Source organism: Myotis lucifugus, unplaced genomic scaffold, assembly GCF_000147115.1.
Source record: "Myotis lucifugus unplaced genomic scaffold, Myoluc2.0 scaffold_47, whole genome shotgun sequence".
Classification (NCBI taxonomy): Eukaryota; Metazoa; Chordata; class Mammalia; order Chiroptera; family Vespertilionidae; genus Myotis; species Myotis lucifugus.
Genome location: NW_005871095.1, coordinates 2,167,309 through 2,186,939, shown reverse-complemented (window position 1 = coordinate 2,186,939; position 19,631 = coordinate 2,167,309). Strand labels below are relative to the sequence as shown.

The following is a 19,631-nucleotide window of genomic DNA, read 5'->3' as shown; positions in this document are numbered from 1 at the left end:
TTTTATACTGAAAATAGAGCATTTATTTTTAAAGGTAGCTGGGGAAGCTGGTCCAGAAAAGAAATTTAAAAAGAAACAGTATAGAGAGTTTAATGCATATTAATACTCATCAATCATAATGCCAAGGCAAAGCCAGAAAGCATAGGTGTTGAGACAAAAGCAGTAAATTGAAAATGATTAACTGACATCTGAATTAGCATGTTCCTATCAGACATCATGACTCCCAGTATTTCACTATCAACAGGAATTGAGGCACATTAGTGGATTTTATAGATAAATTTTTTTTCTTGTAACCTTTTGAAAAGAGAAATTATTCTAAAATTATAACGTCATAAAAGTTTGAATATACTCAACAAGTTTAAGCAGTCATCATTATACTTTTTGACAAATCAGAAATGCACTCATGCACTAATGACACATTTCTAATTCTAATAAAATGCCCAGATGAATGTAATATTTTCACAGAAGTTCTTCTGTTTCTCTCTCTGCTACAGCAGACCTTCCCTCTCATTACTCACAGCTATAAGGCTAAACATTGTTGAGATGTGGTTCACCAACAATAGAACTTGTAACTTCTTCCTGGCTGCCTCCACCACCAGAGAGTTGTCCTTGCAATTTCCATCTCTCACCTGTTCTCCTGCTGGCTTCTCCTTTGCATTTCCCTTGTAAGGGTGTCCTGACAGTATTCTGGGTTTCTGGTCTACCTGCCTGCAATCTTAATCTTCTATTGTTTTCAGCTTGTGTGCCCCTTTTTTGTCCCATATATGTGTTCCTACCTTTGTTCTCTGAGTAGAGCAAGCTTTCTAAGAAGGGTTGACCCATGACCACCAGACACTCTCTACATTCCTGGCTCTCAGGTTGACCTTGACCACTGACTGGAAGCCAAATCTACACCTATCTTATATCTATGCTCCAACCCCTACAGAAAAGACTCTATCACAGCTTCCACTGCTGTGTTGAAAACTCTGTGGCCCCCCAGAACTCTACACGAATAGTTGTCATTTAGATGCTGCCTTATTTTATTCAAAGTCGTCTAGTGTGACCAGGTATTAGCTGCCTTTCCTTAGAAATAAAGCAAAAAGGCTTAAGATAGCAATGTGCTCCTTAGGTAAGCTTAACTTTTCAGGGCTGCAGACTATATTATAAATGTTTATTATTAATGATTATGGTGTATTGTGCATCAAGCGGTATCTCTAAGTTATGAGGGGATCACTTTGTGCAGATATCACACACTCTCTTCCTTGTTTCCTGGAGTCTGTGCACTTAGTTTGTCAACCACTGATTGTCTCTCCCTCTCTGCTCATACACAGAAAATACCATTAATCATTAATGTCAAAATCATACATGTCCATATGTGGGATAAAAAAGATATTAACAACATTAACATTTTTAAATAGTGAAGATATTGTTGACAATATTTTGCTCTGATGACATTAGGAGATTTTTAAACAATTTAAAAATAATGCTTAATTAGCAAAGGTTTGAACTTTCCCTGTGTCAATCATGGCTCAGATTTTCAACATCTTAAGTTATTTCTACTAGATTTCAGCTGCAAGCACACAAACTTCTTCCTTTTGGAAATACATCCAAACTATGTGAAAACTCTTAAACCTACTTGTTTAATATACTGGAAAAAGGAGCCAGATATTTTGAGAGGTAGCTGCATCCAAACATAGGAATTTATACTCTGGTCTCAAATATTCATATCTGTCTATAATATCTTGTTAAATTTGAACTCCAAATTTCAGAAATTTCTTTGGAAACTATAAAATACATTTCTGTATTCCCAGCTTTAACTTTCTTATGGCCATTTTTTAAATCAACATTTAAAAAGAAAAAAACAAAGAAAAAAATCCTACAATTACCATGTAGAAATCCCACCAGTTTCAAAGGTAAGTCAACATAATGGAATTTTTTTTTTTTAATTTAGGAGCAAAGACACATAATGATGATGAGTTTTACTATATCTGCTAATTTTAATTCTTAGGTTTTTCATGAATAATGTGTCAGAAATTTTTTATTACAGACACAAGATAATATTTTCAAAAAGGATTTATAATTGAATCCTTTGGCCATTGGAGACTTTCAAAAAACATGACAGGTAGTACATGCAATACTGTCTAGCCAATGTTGAACTCTCTCATTTATATTGTAGAGTTCATCCAAGAAATACCCCCAATAAATATTTACTGAGTTGAGCTGAAGAAACATAAAAAACTGGATCATTGACATTCACTCCAGTTCTATGTTCTATCATTCAGTCAGTAAGCATTCATTAGAAACCACTGAGGTACCACACAGTAGGCTGCTAGATCATGCACAGAACACACACACAGAAAATACCACATTTATCAAAGAAAGAAGGAAAAGACAAAGAACAGTTATGAAAGAGCCAGGCTTAGAAGAAATTTCAGAATATTTTTACTTGTTGCAAATAAAAATTATTATCACTCTGATGATGGTAGTCCAAGGGTTTATAGGAGTGAATCTTAATTTGAACTATGAAAAGCATGTGTAGAATGATAAAAACTCTAGCACAGTAAGTTTGGTTGGAAAGGCTGGGTCTTAAATACCGATTGAGGGATTTGAGCCTGATATAAAAGGCAAGTGAAGTCCTTTAGACACTCGTGAAAAATATAGTTTTTTATGATAAGCAAAGAATTCAAAACCAGTGAATTTCAACATAGGCCAATATACAGACCTCTGAGCTCTGTGTGGGTATATATGTACATTCATATTAGTGTATGAGAGAAAAGGTACAGATATTCTCAATGAAACACAAATGTAATCACCTGTAGACCATTTACTTTGAGCTGTTAATGAAGTCAGAGTATATGCATTCATTTATAAAAACACAGCTAATCATTTTCTATGTTAAGCAGAGAGAGTTCCTGGCCCCTGAAGATGATTCACAGAACTAATTATCTACTGAGAGATAATGGAAAACTCACTGTGGTTTGAAAGATACATTCTGGCCTTTGCAAAAGCTCTAGAGAATCATTCAGACCTCACAATGACTGGATCAAGAATGATGTTATTCCTGAAATCAGGAGGGATTACTAAATCCTTAGTACATTTACAAATATGCCTGTCAGATTCAAGAAATACTGTTTATTTAAATATTCTGGAGTCCAGTTAAATTGCTTACAGAAAAATTCCTTTCATTTAAGAAATTCTGGCAATGTTGTTCCCATCTACATTCATCACTACACATTTTATTTTTATCCTAAAGTAGTTTTATATTGATCAGAAGTAAAAATACCATTTATTTTATGGAAGGATGGTCTTACCAGCCTACCTTAAAAATCACTCTTCAGGGAACCTTTTTTTCAGTGGAATGACAATGTAAAAGAGATTATGGGTACATCAACTTCTGTTTTTCACTAAGGTTTCATCAGCTTTATTATCTCCTGAATCCCAGTAACTCTCACACTCTCTTACCAAGATCAGTGACTGCATTGAGAATAACTTGTTTGGGTATATGATATCAAGCAGGAAGAAACAATAACAATTAACATATTATAAAAACTTGTAAGGTCCATCCTTATAGTATTATTTACTTCTCACAATAGCAGTACCCATCTTACAGTGAAGAAATTAAGACACAGAGAGGTTAAATTACCTAAGCAAGGACACAGCTAACAAGAGGAGCCAGGACTCAAATCCGAGTGGTCTGACTCTAAGTCCATGGTTAGCTAACAGGTTAGAGAACACACTAGGAGGCAAAGACCCAAAAGGATTTTTTATTTTTTTTATTACTAACTAGGAAAACAAACAAATAAAACGCTTACAACCTACAGGATCCAAGTATTTTATTTCAAAGACATGTATTGCCAAGCTAAAAGTGATGGCTACTAATATGATCATTTACTAACACTTCCAATATTTGCTGTTAATTCATAACTTTTCAATAGCTACAGAAAAGATGTGTCAGAACTTTGACACTAAAAATTGCCCCCAAAATGTTTATATATGTCAGTCACAACTTTATCAGCAATGGATAAATATTGTTATTAACTGCTTTCATGTGTCCCTTAATCAATGAAGACTGAAAAACATGTGCAGCATTAAGCCTATAGTGCTTTTTCAATTATTCTTCATTGATATCTATGCTCTTAAATTGTTATCAGTGTTAACCCAGACAGGTTAATCTGATCTAGTAAATATTCCTGGCTGTATAGTACACACAAATCTCAATTTGCCCATGGTATTGAAAATACTATAGGTTAAGCACTAATGTATGTGAATGAAGAGAAGAGTGGACCATGTGGTTCTTGACATGAAATTGAGTTAGAAAATGACTAAGGAGTGATAAATGCAAAGCATAATGCTAGGAAAGAAGTTTGGACAAACTGCAGTGTATTTGGTTGTTGGGGCTCACATCTCACGTTATTTCACCTATGAAACAGAGGTCAAGAAGATGAAACCACTTCAGAGCATTCCTGGGTACATACTAGTCACCTACTGCTCTAAACATTAGTCTCTGACAAAGTCTCTGCATTTGAAGGGATTACCATGCCTGGGAAAAGGCTCTTGCTGGTTCTGGAAGAATCCAACATAGCTGTTAAAGAAACACTACTGCACAGAACTGCCTTAATGTTAGTCATCGTGCGTAAGCACCCACCACATCTCTGGCAGAGTGTCAAAGCTTCGGAGTGAACACTGAAGTTCTTATAAAAGAGACTAGAGGCCCGATGCACAAAAATTCGTGCAAGAATGGGCCTTCCTTCTCCTGGCTGCCAGCCCCACCTTTGCTCCACCTTCCCCCACTGCCCAGAGGCCCTGAGCGTCTGGGGCAGTGTGGAACACCTGCGTTGTCACCATGGAGACAATGCAAGCATCCTGCCTGGCCCTGGCAGCTTGGCACCATCTTTGTTGGGTTAATTTGCATGCTCACTCCTGATTGGCTGGTGAGTGTCATGAAGGTACAGTCAATTTGCATCTTTCTCTTTTATTAGTGTAGATAAGGACTATGAGCATTAATCTACAGGAGATGAAAAGTATTGCTAATTGAAAAGACAGGAAAAAACGAAAGAACATTCAGTCATTTTAGGTTCCACTACCTCCCACATGCCTTGAATGTAGCTCCCCTCTCCACATTCACTTTCAGGGCTTGCAGAACTGTAGGTTATGCTGTTATAATGTGATGTGGCCATCAGAGACTCCCACCCTGGCTTCATTAGATAAATACACCTCATACGATATAAAAATATGAAAAATGTGGCATAGGGGAGAATGAGTGCAATCTAATTAACACCACACAATTAAAATGCACTTGGTGAGGATTTTAATGTTAGGAAGAGCAGTGAATCATTCACTGTGCAGAAACCAAACTTTTAACCTGAGTCCCACAATCCACAGCTGCAGAAAATTGCCTTCAGTGGTGGCAATCCAAGCGCCAACCTTTACTTCTCTGGTTCTTACTTCCTGCTTATGTTGTTACAAAATAAAATGAACAGCAAATACATATGTAATTCAGCCCCCCTCCACATATTTTCAGTACCAAACTCATTTACCATATCATACTTACGAGAAAATACTACAAAGTATATAATTTTGTCTGTTCCAACACGCCAGTTTTGGGTCCACAGGGAACTCAAACATTACATATGCATCTTTTAGGCCTCAATTAATTTGCATAATTTCTAAGAATAGGCTTCAGTGAAGTTAAAGGTTTTAATTAGTATTACATTCAAATTGATATATAATGAACTACGCTTTAATTCCTTTACTTATATCAGCATATGTCATGCTAAAAATAGACCCAGTGCAATTCATCATATTGTTCCTTTTTATTTCACCAGTGATTTAGTGCTCATATGTTCATTAGAAAATTACTCTCATATTCATTTCATCTAATCCTGGACATTAGGATGCCAGCATTTATTAAGTCAATAGCATTATTACATTTCAATTCTACTGTACTGAATTAAATTTAGCCAATGAAATATTTATAATAAAAATGTTAATAAAAACCCTGTAAGCTGAACACTCATAAGCTTCCCATTTTTTACTTACATCTGTAAATAGCAGTTTTATCTATGAGTCATACATTAAATCAAGTTAAAAAATAGTAATGAAGAAATGTAGTACTATATACTTCGACCTGAACCACAAGATTTATAATAGGCGATTATAGCAGGCCTACTTCACAGGAAGTCCAAAAACTGGTACACTAAGTTCTTTAAAAAAAAAAAAAAAATACGGGCAATGAGAATGCTTTTCATTGATTACCATTTAGCGCCATAAAAGCATTTGTAAGTGGCAAGAAATTCCACCTTATTTACGGCACCACTATGAAAAAAACAAGGCTGATTTTGTGTGTAGGTACACAGTGATTACACTGTCTTTTTTCACGCTTAGTTAACTTTCCCAATAAGTGAGGGCACCTTCTTATGTTTCCACAGCAATGCTCTCAGCGGTCTGAGTGCTGCTGGCTGAAGAGAGTGTGGTGGACACCGTGTGGGTCAATTCCCCTCCCAGCCCCACACCCACTGACAGGCTGTGGTTGACAAAATTATTGCTGGGGGCCCCTTCTGCTGAGAGCCCTAAATGCAGCTAAACTGTTGTCATAGAAATATGACCAACAGCCCTGTATGGTCTCCACTAAGGTGGATACCACCCTTCAGAGAATAGGAAGAGCTGGTGATGTGCACACTTCCCCACAAAGCAGACTGACTGTGTTTCCACCTTCCCAGACAGACAGACAGCAGCTGTTGGAACCTAGGGAGCTGACACCCCTCTACTGTGTTCTGTAGACACTCCAAGCTGGGAAGTGCCCAGTTGCCAGCAAGGCTGGCACAGATCAAAGAATTGGTAAGGTAAGGTCTCAGGTGCCTCCCTCAAAATGTGGCTGCCCTCACTTCCCCTGATCTATCTGTTCCTAGGTAAGTGAACTATTCATCCTCTAGACCAGTGGTTCTCAACCTGTGGGTCGCGACCTTTTTGGGGGTCAAATGACCCTTTCACAGGGGTTGCCTAAGACCATCAGAGAACACATATATAATTACATATTGTTTTTGTGATTAATCACTATGCTTTAATTATGTTCAATTTGTAACAATGAAATTGGGGGTCACCACAACATGAGAAACTGTATTAAAGGGTGGCAGCATTAGGAATGTTGGGAACCACTGCTCTAGACCATGGTTTCTCCATCTTGACACTGTTGACATTTGGAAGCCAGATCAGTCTATGTTGGGGGTTTGTTCTGTGCACTGTAGTATGTTTAGCCAATAGATGCCAATAACGTTCTACCCAGTAGATGCCAATAATGCTCCATTCATTAAATACCAATAATGCTCTCAAGCTCTGACCATCAAAATGCCTCCAGACATTTCCCAATGTCTTCTAAAGAGAGAATCCAACCCTGTTGAGAACCTCAAGCTCAAAATGTCAACAGAGCCTCTACCAAAGGCAACTGAACAATAAGTCACTCAACATCTTCCAGTTCACACCTGGTAGGCAACACATTACTCTACCAGTAAGATTCATTTTCTGGTTCTTTGTTACAATGATATTTGGATTAAATATTCTATCAAGTTTACATCTAAAAACAGTACAAAAGCAATAGGGGAAAACACCTTAATCTTGGGGTTGAGAAAGATTTGTACCTGGGCCCTGGTTCCACCTCAGGCTCTCTATGAGGTAGGGCAACAGGCTAATCCCTCTAAGCCTGGAGTTCTTCAAGTACACAATAAGACTAACAATGCCCACTGTGCCAGGTTATTGCAAGGATAGTGAGGCTATGTATGGAGAGTGCCTCGTACAACTTATCCTGCTGGCGCTCAAGAACTGGAAGCTATTGTCAGTACAACTAAAACTCGGTCCACTGGAGAATGATGTGCAAGTTCACATGAAGTACCCACGGCTTCATTTGCATTTTTTTACTCTGTGCCTCTGTCCACTATCCTGGAGGGCCTGCAAGGATTAATCTAGATCCCATTACATGAGACCAAGGACTTATACAATCAACCAGCCTTGCTCCTATCCCTCATTGATGAACCTACAGTCTCTCATGATCAACAGAAACTCAGAAACAATTGAGGGCGAGTGGACTAATTTGAACAAAATCACAGGTAAAGTGACTAAATTTCCCAAATTCATTTGAAAACTGGACACATGTGTGCCATGTATGCATGTGTTTGCTTTTAGGGAAATCAAGATGCTGGGCTGAGTAGGGGAGGAGGGGGGTAATTTATCCTTTTAGGAACTGGACATCTCACCAGCAACTACAAGATTGGTATCTTTAAAATATTAACTAGCTTTAAGTCAGGTTTCTACTCCAGTGATGGCGAACCTTTTGAGCTCGGCGTGTCAGCATTTTGAAAAACCCTAACTTAACTCTGGTGCCGTGTCACATATAGAAATTTTTTGATATTTGCAACCATAGTATAAAAAACATTTATATTTTTGATATTTATTTTATATATTTAAATGCCATTTAACAAAGAAAAATCAACCAAAAAAATGAGTTCATGTGTCACCTCTGACACGCCTGTCATAGGTTCGCCATCACTGTAAACTATTCTAAACTTATGCATTCATCTTATAATGTAAAACTCAGAACATTATCTAGTCATGTAAGAGTTTTTATGGTTTGTTGATGTTGGTCCTTTTGGTTATAAATGGGGCTGGAGACAAATAGAGGCAGATTTTAATCACACCCTTGACTTTTATGCCAGCAACACAAGGAGACTCAGAGTAGGATGGTCGTCGGAAGACATGAAGAAAGAAGACATAGGACTGAAGGACTCCCACACTTTCATTTCCATCCACAACACACACATCCCCTCAGGGTGCCTTTCTCAGGGCAGGAGGGAGCGCAATGAAGGTCGGGGTTCAGTAACACAGCCTTGGTGTGCTGGGCCCCTATCACATGTGGTCCTCATTTTCCATTCGATCTTAAACCTCTAAAGACCTAAAGGACTTAGAGTTCTCTTTCCATCAGTTTCCCTACGTGAGATGCTGCAATTTGCAACTGCCAGTTCCTGAAAGGCACCGTGGAGATTAGAGTATGACCTAATTCACAAGGGGCCCGTGCATGTTCCTAGAGGAAAAAAAAACTGCCTCCATACAATTTATGTTTACGATCACATGCTTCCTAGAAGAATGAACTATAATCCATTATAATTATTCTCATTAACAGACAGTAGTATGGACAATCTGGAAAAATTTAAAACATGACACACCACAATCACTTTGAAATGTTTCTGTTTTATAAATAAGAGATGTATGGCCCCTCCCCACATCCCACCACCAATTACATTAAGTTCACGCTAGTATTATCTTGCCTTCCCTGAAACTGCAGGAACTGGCGAGAGCCAGAATAATCAGTGGCAAACAGAACCACTTGGGAATGATAACTCGCAGAGTAGATAACCAAAAGTTGACTACATTCCTACATGCTCAGTGTTTAGAATTACAAGCAAGTCACTATCTGGCAGGCTGCAGGCGGCCGCGCTCGGGCTCCTGCGATCAAGCAACTGTTAGAGCGAACTCTGTGTGTCTGGGGTTTGTGATTTTTACAGTTACATTTATTGTTTGACCAAAGCTGCCCTCTTTATATGCCTCTTATAAGATTTTCTCCGATACTTATAAAAACGAGACGGCCCCCGCGGTGCTTTTTCAGTTACGTAATTCATGAGCTTCAATTCAAGAACCCAGAATAGAGCGGCATAACCACACACAAGCTCCCCCTCGGCTTTCTTTCAGGCGCGCAGGACGGACATTGCATAAACTCAACTTCTCTGTGATTTACCACCCCAGAGAGGCTGTTTCACAAACCTCTCCAAGTCTTTAAAGCAGTGGTTCTCAACCTTCCTAATGCCGCGACCCTTTAATACAGTTCCTCACGTTGTGGTGACCCCCAATTTCATTGTTACAAATTGAACATAATTAAAGCATAGTGATTAATCACAAAAACAATATGTAGTTATATATGTGTTTTCCGATGGTCTTAGGCGACCCCTGTGAAAGGGTCGTTCGACCCCCAAAGGGGTCGCGACCCACAGGTTGAGAACCGCTGCTTTAAAGCAAGAACAGCAAAGGAGGGAATGTGGCACAAACCTGGCACAGCCTGTGCTGCGGGGAGGGACCCCGAGTAAGACAGCCTAGTACTGGCCACTGGGTCGAAAACTCAGATGTTAGGTCAACACCACCAATAGGTTCACAGGAGGCAAGCCAGCATTCTGGTAACAAAATGACCCACACCCTAAGACAGCCTTTCTTTAAAGGAACCATTTGAGTCTAACTCCATGGGAAGAAAATAGCAACCACGTGCCACACAAGAATGTTTTGCTTTATTATTTGGTATTAGACACTCTGCCAGGTGGGACAGGGAATGTCAGGCCAAAAAATTAAGTTACGTTCCTACAAATCTGAGGGAATCGAAGTATCCCACCTGAAGGCCAAACTTAGCTACAAGTTTTTTATTGTTGCTGTATTTAGCTGCTGAATGAGAGAAAAAGAAATCAGTCACCATGGAAACCGCTACATCACAATCTATCCTGACAGAACAGCTCGTATCCTTTCTTACCCCTTTGGCTGCACCAGCTGGAATAAGACAGGAAAGCTTTTCTCTCCTTGCCACACTTGATATTCTCTCTCTGGCCTTTCACAGAGGTCTCAGATGTTAAAATACAGAAAAGAGTGCCTCCTAAGAGTTAACTCTACAATCACACTGACAGGTACATAATTCAAAGCGGAAAAGAACCAAGGAAATAACAAGAGGCGGAATCTTCAGTATTACCAACACTGCCTGACACTTAACAGAGAAGAAATACGTGCATGGAATGCCCTTCTTCCAATAAGTTTGTTTGCTTCTGTTAATAATAATAATAATAATAATAATAATAATAAACTTCTTTTTTTTTAAAGTCAATTAGCCTTTTCTTAAGCTGCCCCTTCCGTTTATTACAGCATTCAGCTATGGGGATAAAGTATGATAGGCATAGCTTGAGACCATACCAAACTTACTGTTTCACTTACTATTTTGCCATTACTGAAAACCCTTTATTTACAGATTTCAAGGGCACCTTTTAACTAGTATTTGGTGTGTATACATAATTCTGGATCCGCTTAACATATGCCAGAGACAACAGAAACTGAGCTTGGATTAAACACAAAGAGCTGGGTGTTTAATCCAAGTTCAAGATCCAGAACACGTGTAATCAATCCCCTATGAGTCCTGACGAAGTATAAAAACTCAGTTACCATGACTCGGCTCCCTTTTAACATCCATGGTGGCCACAGATAGTGATTTGGAATTGATCAGAGAGACAATAACAGAATGAATGAAAGCAAGCATCCTGGATGTACACATCCCGCCAAAAAACACACCTCTCCTTAGCTTCCAATAAGACGGAAATAACCCGGGAAGGCAATGCAATAGAGTGGCAAACCAGGCTGACCAGAAGGAGAACCAGTCACTTACTGCCAGCTCGATGGCTGAACTAAAGCATTCTCATTCCTCAAGCTCAATGTACCTACATTATATAAAGGAAATAATATATAACATTGACACCGCAAGTTCACGAGCAATGGGATTTCAGAGAACCTGGGATTTATTAATGCTGAGAGGTTCTTTGGTGTGTTTTTTTATTTGTTTGTTTAAATATATTTGTATAGATTTCAGTGAGTAAAAGAGAGGGAGAGAGAGCTAGAAACATCAATGATGAGAGAATCATTGATCAGCTGCCTCCTGCATGCCCCACACTGGGGATGGAGCCTGCAACCTGGGCATGTGCCCTGATCAGGAAAGAAACCTTGACCTCCTGGTTCATATGTCAACATTCAACTACTGAGCCATGCTGGCTGGGCTGAAATGTTTGTTTGTGTGTGTGTTTTAATTTCAATTCATCCCTAATATTATTTTCAATGATCTCAACTACTTCCTCTTCTTAGCCACAAACTGATCTGGGTGATTTTTCGCTGATCATGAAAACGCCATCTTAGTAGTGAATTCACGGCACGGTAACAATCCAGCCCTCTCTTTGTTGTCTATATGTAGTCATCCAACTATGCACAATGGAGGTTATACCGATGACCTCTCCAGAATTTTTATTCTTCTGAGTTGATCTCTATAGTTATTTCTTCACTAATCCATTCAAGAATGTTTACTGAGTGCTTACTGTGCGCCAGGCACTGTGAATGAAGCAGTCATAGAAATAAACTATCTGTTCTTTTAGGGCTTACACCCCAGCTAGGGAAAGAGATCAGATGCCAAAAAAAAAAAAGTTAATTAATACAAAACACACCTGGGTATAAATGTGATTAAGAAAAATACAGCAGGGATGACAATAGGGAGATGGTGGGAGAGCCTTATTTTTTATTTTAAGAAGAGACCTGAAGAAAGGGAGGGAAGAAACCATGGAAGAATCAGGGAAAATCACTGTCCAGGCCGATAGCATTACTGCAAGGCCTGAGAGGAGCAACTGAGTGTTGATGGGATAACAGGAAGCCAGGGTGAAGCAGAGCATGCAGGCCGGCTCAGAGGGCAGGCAGCGAGCTGGGCCTTGCTGGACCCTGGATGGCAAAGCCTGAGTGGGTGAGATGCCACCAGAGAGTTACATAGAAAAGAACGACATGATCTGAATTTTGTTTCAAAAGACTCACTCTGGCTGCTTTCTGAAGAACACACTGTAGGGAAGCAATAACTAGAAGCCGGGGAAAACGTTCTAAAACAAATGCAACCGTACAGGACAGGGTGAGGGCAGCCTGGACGAGGGTCATCGTGATGGAGGAAAAAAGAGTGATGTCTGGGATAGATGCTGAAGGTAGAGCCCACAGGCTTTGTTGATGGATTGAATGAGGTGTGCACAAAGGGTTAACAAAGCAGGTCTGCAGCCACAGTCCTCAGAAAGAGCCCACTGCAGGGTTGGCCCTGGGCTGACATCTGGGAATATGGCTGACAAACAGTACCCTACAGTGCTATGAATGTTTCCTAAATATGAGTGCCTCACAGTGCCGAGACTGTGTGCACAAACAATGCGGTTTATACTAGCTTTCCCTCTGGGAGTCTGGAATGTGAGTATGCGCTAGGCAGAGGGTGCCTACATGGCCGGCCCCCAGTAGAAACCCTGGGTGCTGAGTCTCTAGTGAGTTTCCCTGGCAGTTAACAGTCAGCATGTGTTGTCATAGGAAATGAAGGAAAGAATTAAGAGTCTACAGTGGGACACTCCAGGAATCTGGGAAGCTTGTGCATGGATTTCCAGAGACCTCCATGTGGCTTTCCTCTCTGCGGATTTTGCTTTATGTCCTTTTGCTCTGATAAACTGTCACTGTGAGTTTAACATCTGAACCCGGTGAGTCCTGCTGAGTTACCCAACCTGGGGCAACTCTGGGGACCCCTGAGCTGGAGTCTTGTGCCAGAGAAAGAAAGAGGCTTCAAGGAGAAGGCCCAGGTTTCTGGCCTCCAGTCTCCGTTTTTATACTTCCCTTCACTCTACTGCCAATCTCTAAATGGCTTATTTGGAATTCCAAACACACTGAGATTTTAAACTTTTTTAAAATGACAAATGAAAGTTCAAACAATAGGAGGGACAGAAGATGAATAGGTGAAGCAGAGAGGATTTATAGAGAGTGAAGCTACTCTATATGATTCTGTGATGGTGGGATACATGTCATTCATTATACAGTTGTCCAAACCCATAGGATGAACACCACCAAGAGTGAGTTCATGTAAACTGTGGACTCCGGGTGAAAATGTGTCAATGGGGGCATCAATTCTAACAAAGGTTCAGCTCTAGTGGGGGATGTTGTTAGTGGGGGAGGCTGTGCATGTGTGGGAGCAGGGGGTGTGTGGGAAATCTCCACCTTCCCCTCAGTTTTTCTGTGAACCTAACATTGCTCTAAAAAATAAAGTCTATTTTTTAAAAAGTTTCAACAATTTCACCTCTTTAATGGATAATGGATTTTAGTGGCTTTTCAATTAATGTTCATTCCTTGAAATTCAAGGTGTGCTCATGAATGAAGTAAGCTGGAGAGCATGTTTTCTCCAGGACACATATCTGCGATCCTCTAAGGGAGAAATGACTTATCTGAATTAACTGGCAAACTGGGAACTGCTGTTTCATATTTGTAGATCTTTTAGATGTATATATGAGTTGTCAGTGAAACTTCCAAATGTGACATTTGCAAACAAGTGAGATCATAAATGTGGATTACAATTTACAAGAACTGCAGAGAATGAAAAGTAGCAGTAATTACAGAAGTTTTAGGAATGTCTGTCTCGTGAAATGCCACATTAATTATAGTTAGACTCTTAATGTTGAGTCTCCCTTGGCCCTATTTTTAAAACTTAAACTAAATTCTCCAAAACCCATGCATTGCATCTTAGTGAATACTTAGTGACTTAGAAACCTGAAACAGTACAGGAGTCACTGGCCAAAAAACTGAATTAGCCCTATAATCACTTCTTTTTTGGTGATAGAAACAAACTTGGAGAGAAACCCATCCTAGTAGCTCTTTATGAAGACAAACATAAAAAGCTCTTATAGGCACTGGGGTATTTCACTTTGACAATGGGACTTGTGTGTCATAAGTCAATCAAATGATGCCTTGCAAAGGTCACATAATAAGTAAAAAAGCCAGGGAGAGACCATGCTGACATGCGATGTAGTCACTCCTATATACTTATTTTTTTCTAAAGATAATTAGTATTAATATATGAATTGTTTTAGCAGTTTATTAGGTATCTTAATGATGAAGCAGGCTTTCAGGGGAGAAACTGATTTTATTATTTTTCAATAAAATGCATTCTTTTATCTGCTTCATTCTTTTTGGTACCCATTTCATTAATTACTTATCTTTCAACTAAATGTACAATGTGGAGATTATCTGCATTTTCCTAATAAGAGAAGTCAGAATCTTCCATAAAATATGGTATCCAAAGCCATTCAAAGTCATGAGTAAAAACAGCAGAAATACTAATAATTATGGGTTTGCTTTGGCACCATTATTTGTGTTCATGACATGTTGCATTTACAGACATAGATACACAGATCCCAATGCAGAGGTAAGCACATTCCACAAGATCACAAACACTGCAATATAATGAGATTCATTCCATCAAAACACCATCTTATCTAAAGTGTCAAAATAATGAAAAAGAATTGCTTTGAAGTACTGCTCATCTCAATCCATTAAATGGGCTTATATTAGCTTTTACTTGTGTTTCGGAGCTGCTGAACACTGGCAATTTCCTATAACAACATGCATCTAGGACAGCAATTTTCAACCTTTTACATTTCATGACACACATAAAGTAATTACTAAATTCTGCCATATGCCAAAAAATATATTTTTGGCTTATTGGACAAAAAAAATAGGTATGGTTTTGATTCATTCACACCAAACAGCTATTGTTTTGGCTGCTATCATTTTTTTATTTGATAATCTAAGGAAAAAGAAGTCAGAGCCCCTGACTAAGTAGTCAGGTATTGCGTGTTTTAAAAATTCTTTCGAGCCTGGCCAGTGTGGTTCCATGGTTAAGTGTCCACCCATGAACCAGGAGCTCAAAGTTTGATTCCTGGTCAGGACACATGCCCAGGTTTCTGGGCTCTGTTCCTAGTACGGGGCATGCAGGAAGCAGCCGATTAGTGATTCTCTCTCATCATTGATGTTTTTATCTTTTTCTCCCTTTTCCTTCCACTTTAAAAAATCAATAAACTATTAAAAAAAATAAATGTGTAAATATTTGGTCCATACAAAGTGAGGTTAAGAAAGTAAAAGTACCCATTTCTTTTGAATCAAATGAAAAGTAAGAGAAAACATTTATAAAAGTACTGAACAAGCTATAAAAACTCAATTTTCAATGCAACCAATTGTTATTTATTAGGTGACTATTCCATATGTCCTCCTTGTGGTAGGTTCTATGAAAAATAAAAAATACATTAGCTACTTTTACAGCAACTATCAATTATGAACAAAAATATTGATTATGATGAGAATTCTCAGATACGCCATCAAAATAATAGTCTAAATTCTAATAAAAAGACATCAAAGTAAGGAAAGAAAGTAATTGTATTTTTGAATATGTAAACAAATTATTAAACTGTGGAACCCAGTCAACAGTCCTTTACAGAGAGTAGCTGCTCAATAAATGTTTAATGAATAAGTACATTTTTAATTAAAAATATTAGGATTATTAATTTTTATACCTTTTGAGTCTTAGTATTCATAGTTCTAAATAAGTCTGTACAGCCAATTAATCTACAGTAGCTCGACATTTTTAATTCAAGGAGTTAAATACCTATGTCCATTCAAGACTTAGTTCATTTACTTGACAAATATTTGCTGAATACTACTATAGCCAAGCAGTTATGTTTGGTTGAATGATTCAACAATAAACAAAAAAGAATGGTCTTTGCCTTCTTGGAGCTGTAAGGTTGGGCAGAGGAGATGGATATCACACAAAGGATTAAGCACAATTGGGACCTGGTGTTGAGGAAGAGCAGAGGGCACCCAATGGAGCCAATCTCACCTGGGATAGGGACTGAGGCCTGGGGTCCAGGGAAGAACTCTTAGAGAATTTATATTCGTGATTGCAGGATGAGTAGGAATTTAATAGGAAGAACATAACAGGTACAAAGGGCATCTGAAGAACAGAGAAAAGGCCAGTGTGTGGGCAGCTCAGCCCACCAAGGAGGGCACAGAACAACCTAACAACAGAAGACTGCGGAGGGCAGCAGGGCGAGGCCACACCAGTCTCAGTGCTCCTTGGGAGGATGTGGGAGCTTTACCCTCAGTTTGAACTACAAGATATTTTAAATGGGAGTGCCAGATTAAGATGGCCAACTGCAATTCCACACTAATTTTACCTTTTCCTAAACTCTAATCGAAACTACAGTAAAGAGATTTTTTAAAAAGACACAAACCCACCCAACAGCGACAAAGGTATGGAAGCTAAAATGCAAATGAACAAGAAGTAACTAACTTAAGGTGTTCCACAGAGCCAAATCCTGAGCCATCAGCAGGAAAACTGAGAACCGGCCCAGCGAAGACTGCGGTATCCTCAGAAGCCATAACACCAAATACGTCTGTAACTGGGAATGGCTGGGAGTAAATAAAATAATAAGTCTGGGGAGCTCTTTGGCAAGCAGTTGGGCTCCTGGGTACCCTCCCCTACCCCTCTCTGTAAGGCTACTGACCCCCCTCCTCCTCTGAAGAGATGAAACAGACGGTCGCTGGCCTGTGGGTTGGGCACTATGCACTCAGTGTAGAAACTCTGGGCCTTCTTCTCACCACTCAGGACACTGGCAGCTGGACCCTGAACCCCAGGCAGGACGTTGAAAACTCCCCCTGGAAAACCAGCTAAAGAAGAAAAACCACCATACAAAGAAGCAGCCCTGCAAGGTGACCTTCAGTGACCAGCCCTGTCCACAGCTCTCCAATCCCTGCTCTTACCCAAGAGCAGACAGTCAAGGATTTCCAGGTGACTGAGGAAAGCCTCTATCAAGAACAACAGAAACACATCACTCGGGGAGAAAAAAAACTAATCCAATCATTCCGACAACACCCTTATGTTTCTGTGTCATGGGAACAGGGGGCTATAGCAGAGCATTCAGAGAAAAAACCCAAACATGTGCTCCTGAAACATACCAGCACAAATAAGTTGAGAAAACTTTTGATAGTGGAGCAAACAGACAAAGAAATGAAAAATAGATCTGAGGAAAAAAAGATTAAAGCCAGTTTAGAAGTACCATATCCACAGAGTCATAGATCAAGAAGGTAAAAGAGAGAAAAGAGGTGGAAGACATTGTATTAAAAGAAATATCCCAAAATTAAAGGCATGAGTTGCAAATGGCAGAACTAACCAGTGTTACAGAGGAAAATAGATGCCCACCAAAGCATGCCACTGTGAAATCTCAGAACAGTGGAGAAAAAGGAATATAAGTTCCCAGAGAAGGAGAGAAAAAAATGGAAGGAATGCCTCCAAACTCTAACTGAGAATTCTGTTCCCAAACAGACCATCAGTGAAGCAGGAGGGTAGAACAAAGACATTTTCACTCACTTGAAGTGAGACGAAATGCTGTGGGCCGACGTCACTAATGGCTTGTCACGTTTTATCGACTGTGTAATCTGAGGACCGCATGCCAGACCCAGTCTGTTAACAGCTGGCTCATTCTGACCACATACTAAACAGGTTCCCGGTCCCTGCTCTAGGCCCAGCTTCCTGGAGCAGATGAGAATGATCCATCTCCTGCATAGAAATGCTGGGCTTGGGCCTGTTCCTGAGCTGGGGTAAGACAGAAGCAGAAAATATAAACCCATTGATTCCTATCCACATTCCCGTCCACTACCTGGAGTTCACGCTACAACTCTGGCAGATGCCCAGGCTAGGATACCTGCTTTTCTTAAGATCAGCTCATGACTTTACCTACTCAGTTCTCTTGTGAATGGAGGAAAGGGAAAGCCAGCTGATGACCCACACACAGTCTAGCCATCTTCCCTGAAACAATTAGGATTGTGCTTGCTTCCTATGTTGTCAAAAGTAAATAATATCACACTTAGGAGAACATACACAGGTGGTAACACTACAAGAGAAGCAAGGAAATGATTAACACAAAGGCAGGGTGCCTGTGACCTGGCAGAGTCAGCAGAGAGGGTGAGGGGTGAGGGAGGGGCAATGGAGGCTTCTATGCTGGGCCACCTCTGGTGCCTACACTGAAGGGCGGGCATTTGTATTTTCATTCTATTACTCTTTAAACTCCTCACATGTGTACAGTATGTTACCAAATAAAATTTATTTTTCCAGGATGAGGGACAGGATCAGATCCGTACATTTAAAATATCCCTAAGGCCGCTGTAAAGGAAGTGAATGTGAGCTGTGGAGGTCACGGGCATCCTGAGGGTCAGCTGGATTGAGAAGAGGCAGTGGAGCCAGACAGGTTACAAATGAGTAAAATGCTATTTTTCTTTATTATTATTATTATTATTATTTTCTGCAGGAGAGGATATTATCAGAAGAGAGAGGGAGGGAGGGAGGGACACAGAGAGGCAGGGAGGGGAGAGAGAAATAAGAGTTATTTGGTCAATTAGCAAAAAAAAAAAAAATCCCAAGATAATGTTCATTGTCAGTGATCACTATTGCTAACAACATATTATCTTTAGACTGTTCCTCTAGTATAGTAGGTTCAAAATACTGTAAAGGTCATCATTCAATTAAACCTCAGAACACAATTCTATGGCTAGTTTCAAAAGAGGTCTTTGTAAGTCCAATGATACAAGCATGAAAAGTGCTGAGCAAGAAGGCTCGGGATTTGCTGTGACAGGATAAAATGCTGGGTGAAGACTTCAGTATAAGTAACATTCAGGATGCCAATGGCCCAGCCCAGCCTTAAACTCTTGCTGCATGTGGTACCTACACAACATTTTAATTTCATTTTCCAGATGAAACTTCCATGGCCCAGCAGAAATGAGCCCTCGGAACCGAAAAGCCCGCCTATGTAAGCCTTCTGCAACCACACTGAGTGTTCAAGGGAAGAACGGGGGATGCAGCTTTCCCACATGTTCAAGTTCCGAATAAGAAGAGGTTGTTTTATGGCTTCCTCTGACCTGAGTAGATCATTCCAGCCGGTAACTTAATATTCTACTTCACATAAGTTTTAGGCATGATTTTAAAAGTGTTG

The 19,631-nt window shown here is 39.7% G+C and overlaps 1 protein-coding gene across 2 annotated transcripts in view; it reads right to left on the bottom strand.

Moving 5' to 3' along the window:
* The window catches only part of SFMBT2 (Scm like with four mbt domains 2), a 206,900-nt gene that overhangs the window by 74,005 nt on the left and 113,264 nt on the right, over window positions 1–19,631 (bottom strand). The window lies entirely within an intron of this gene.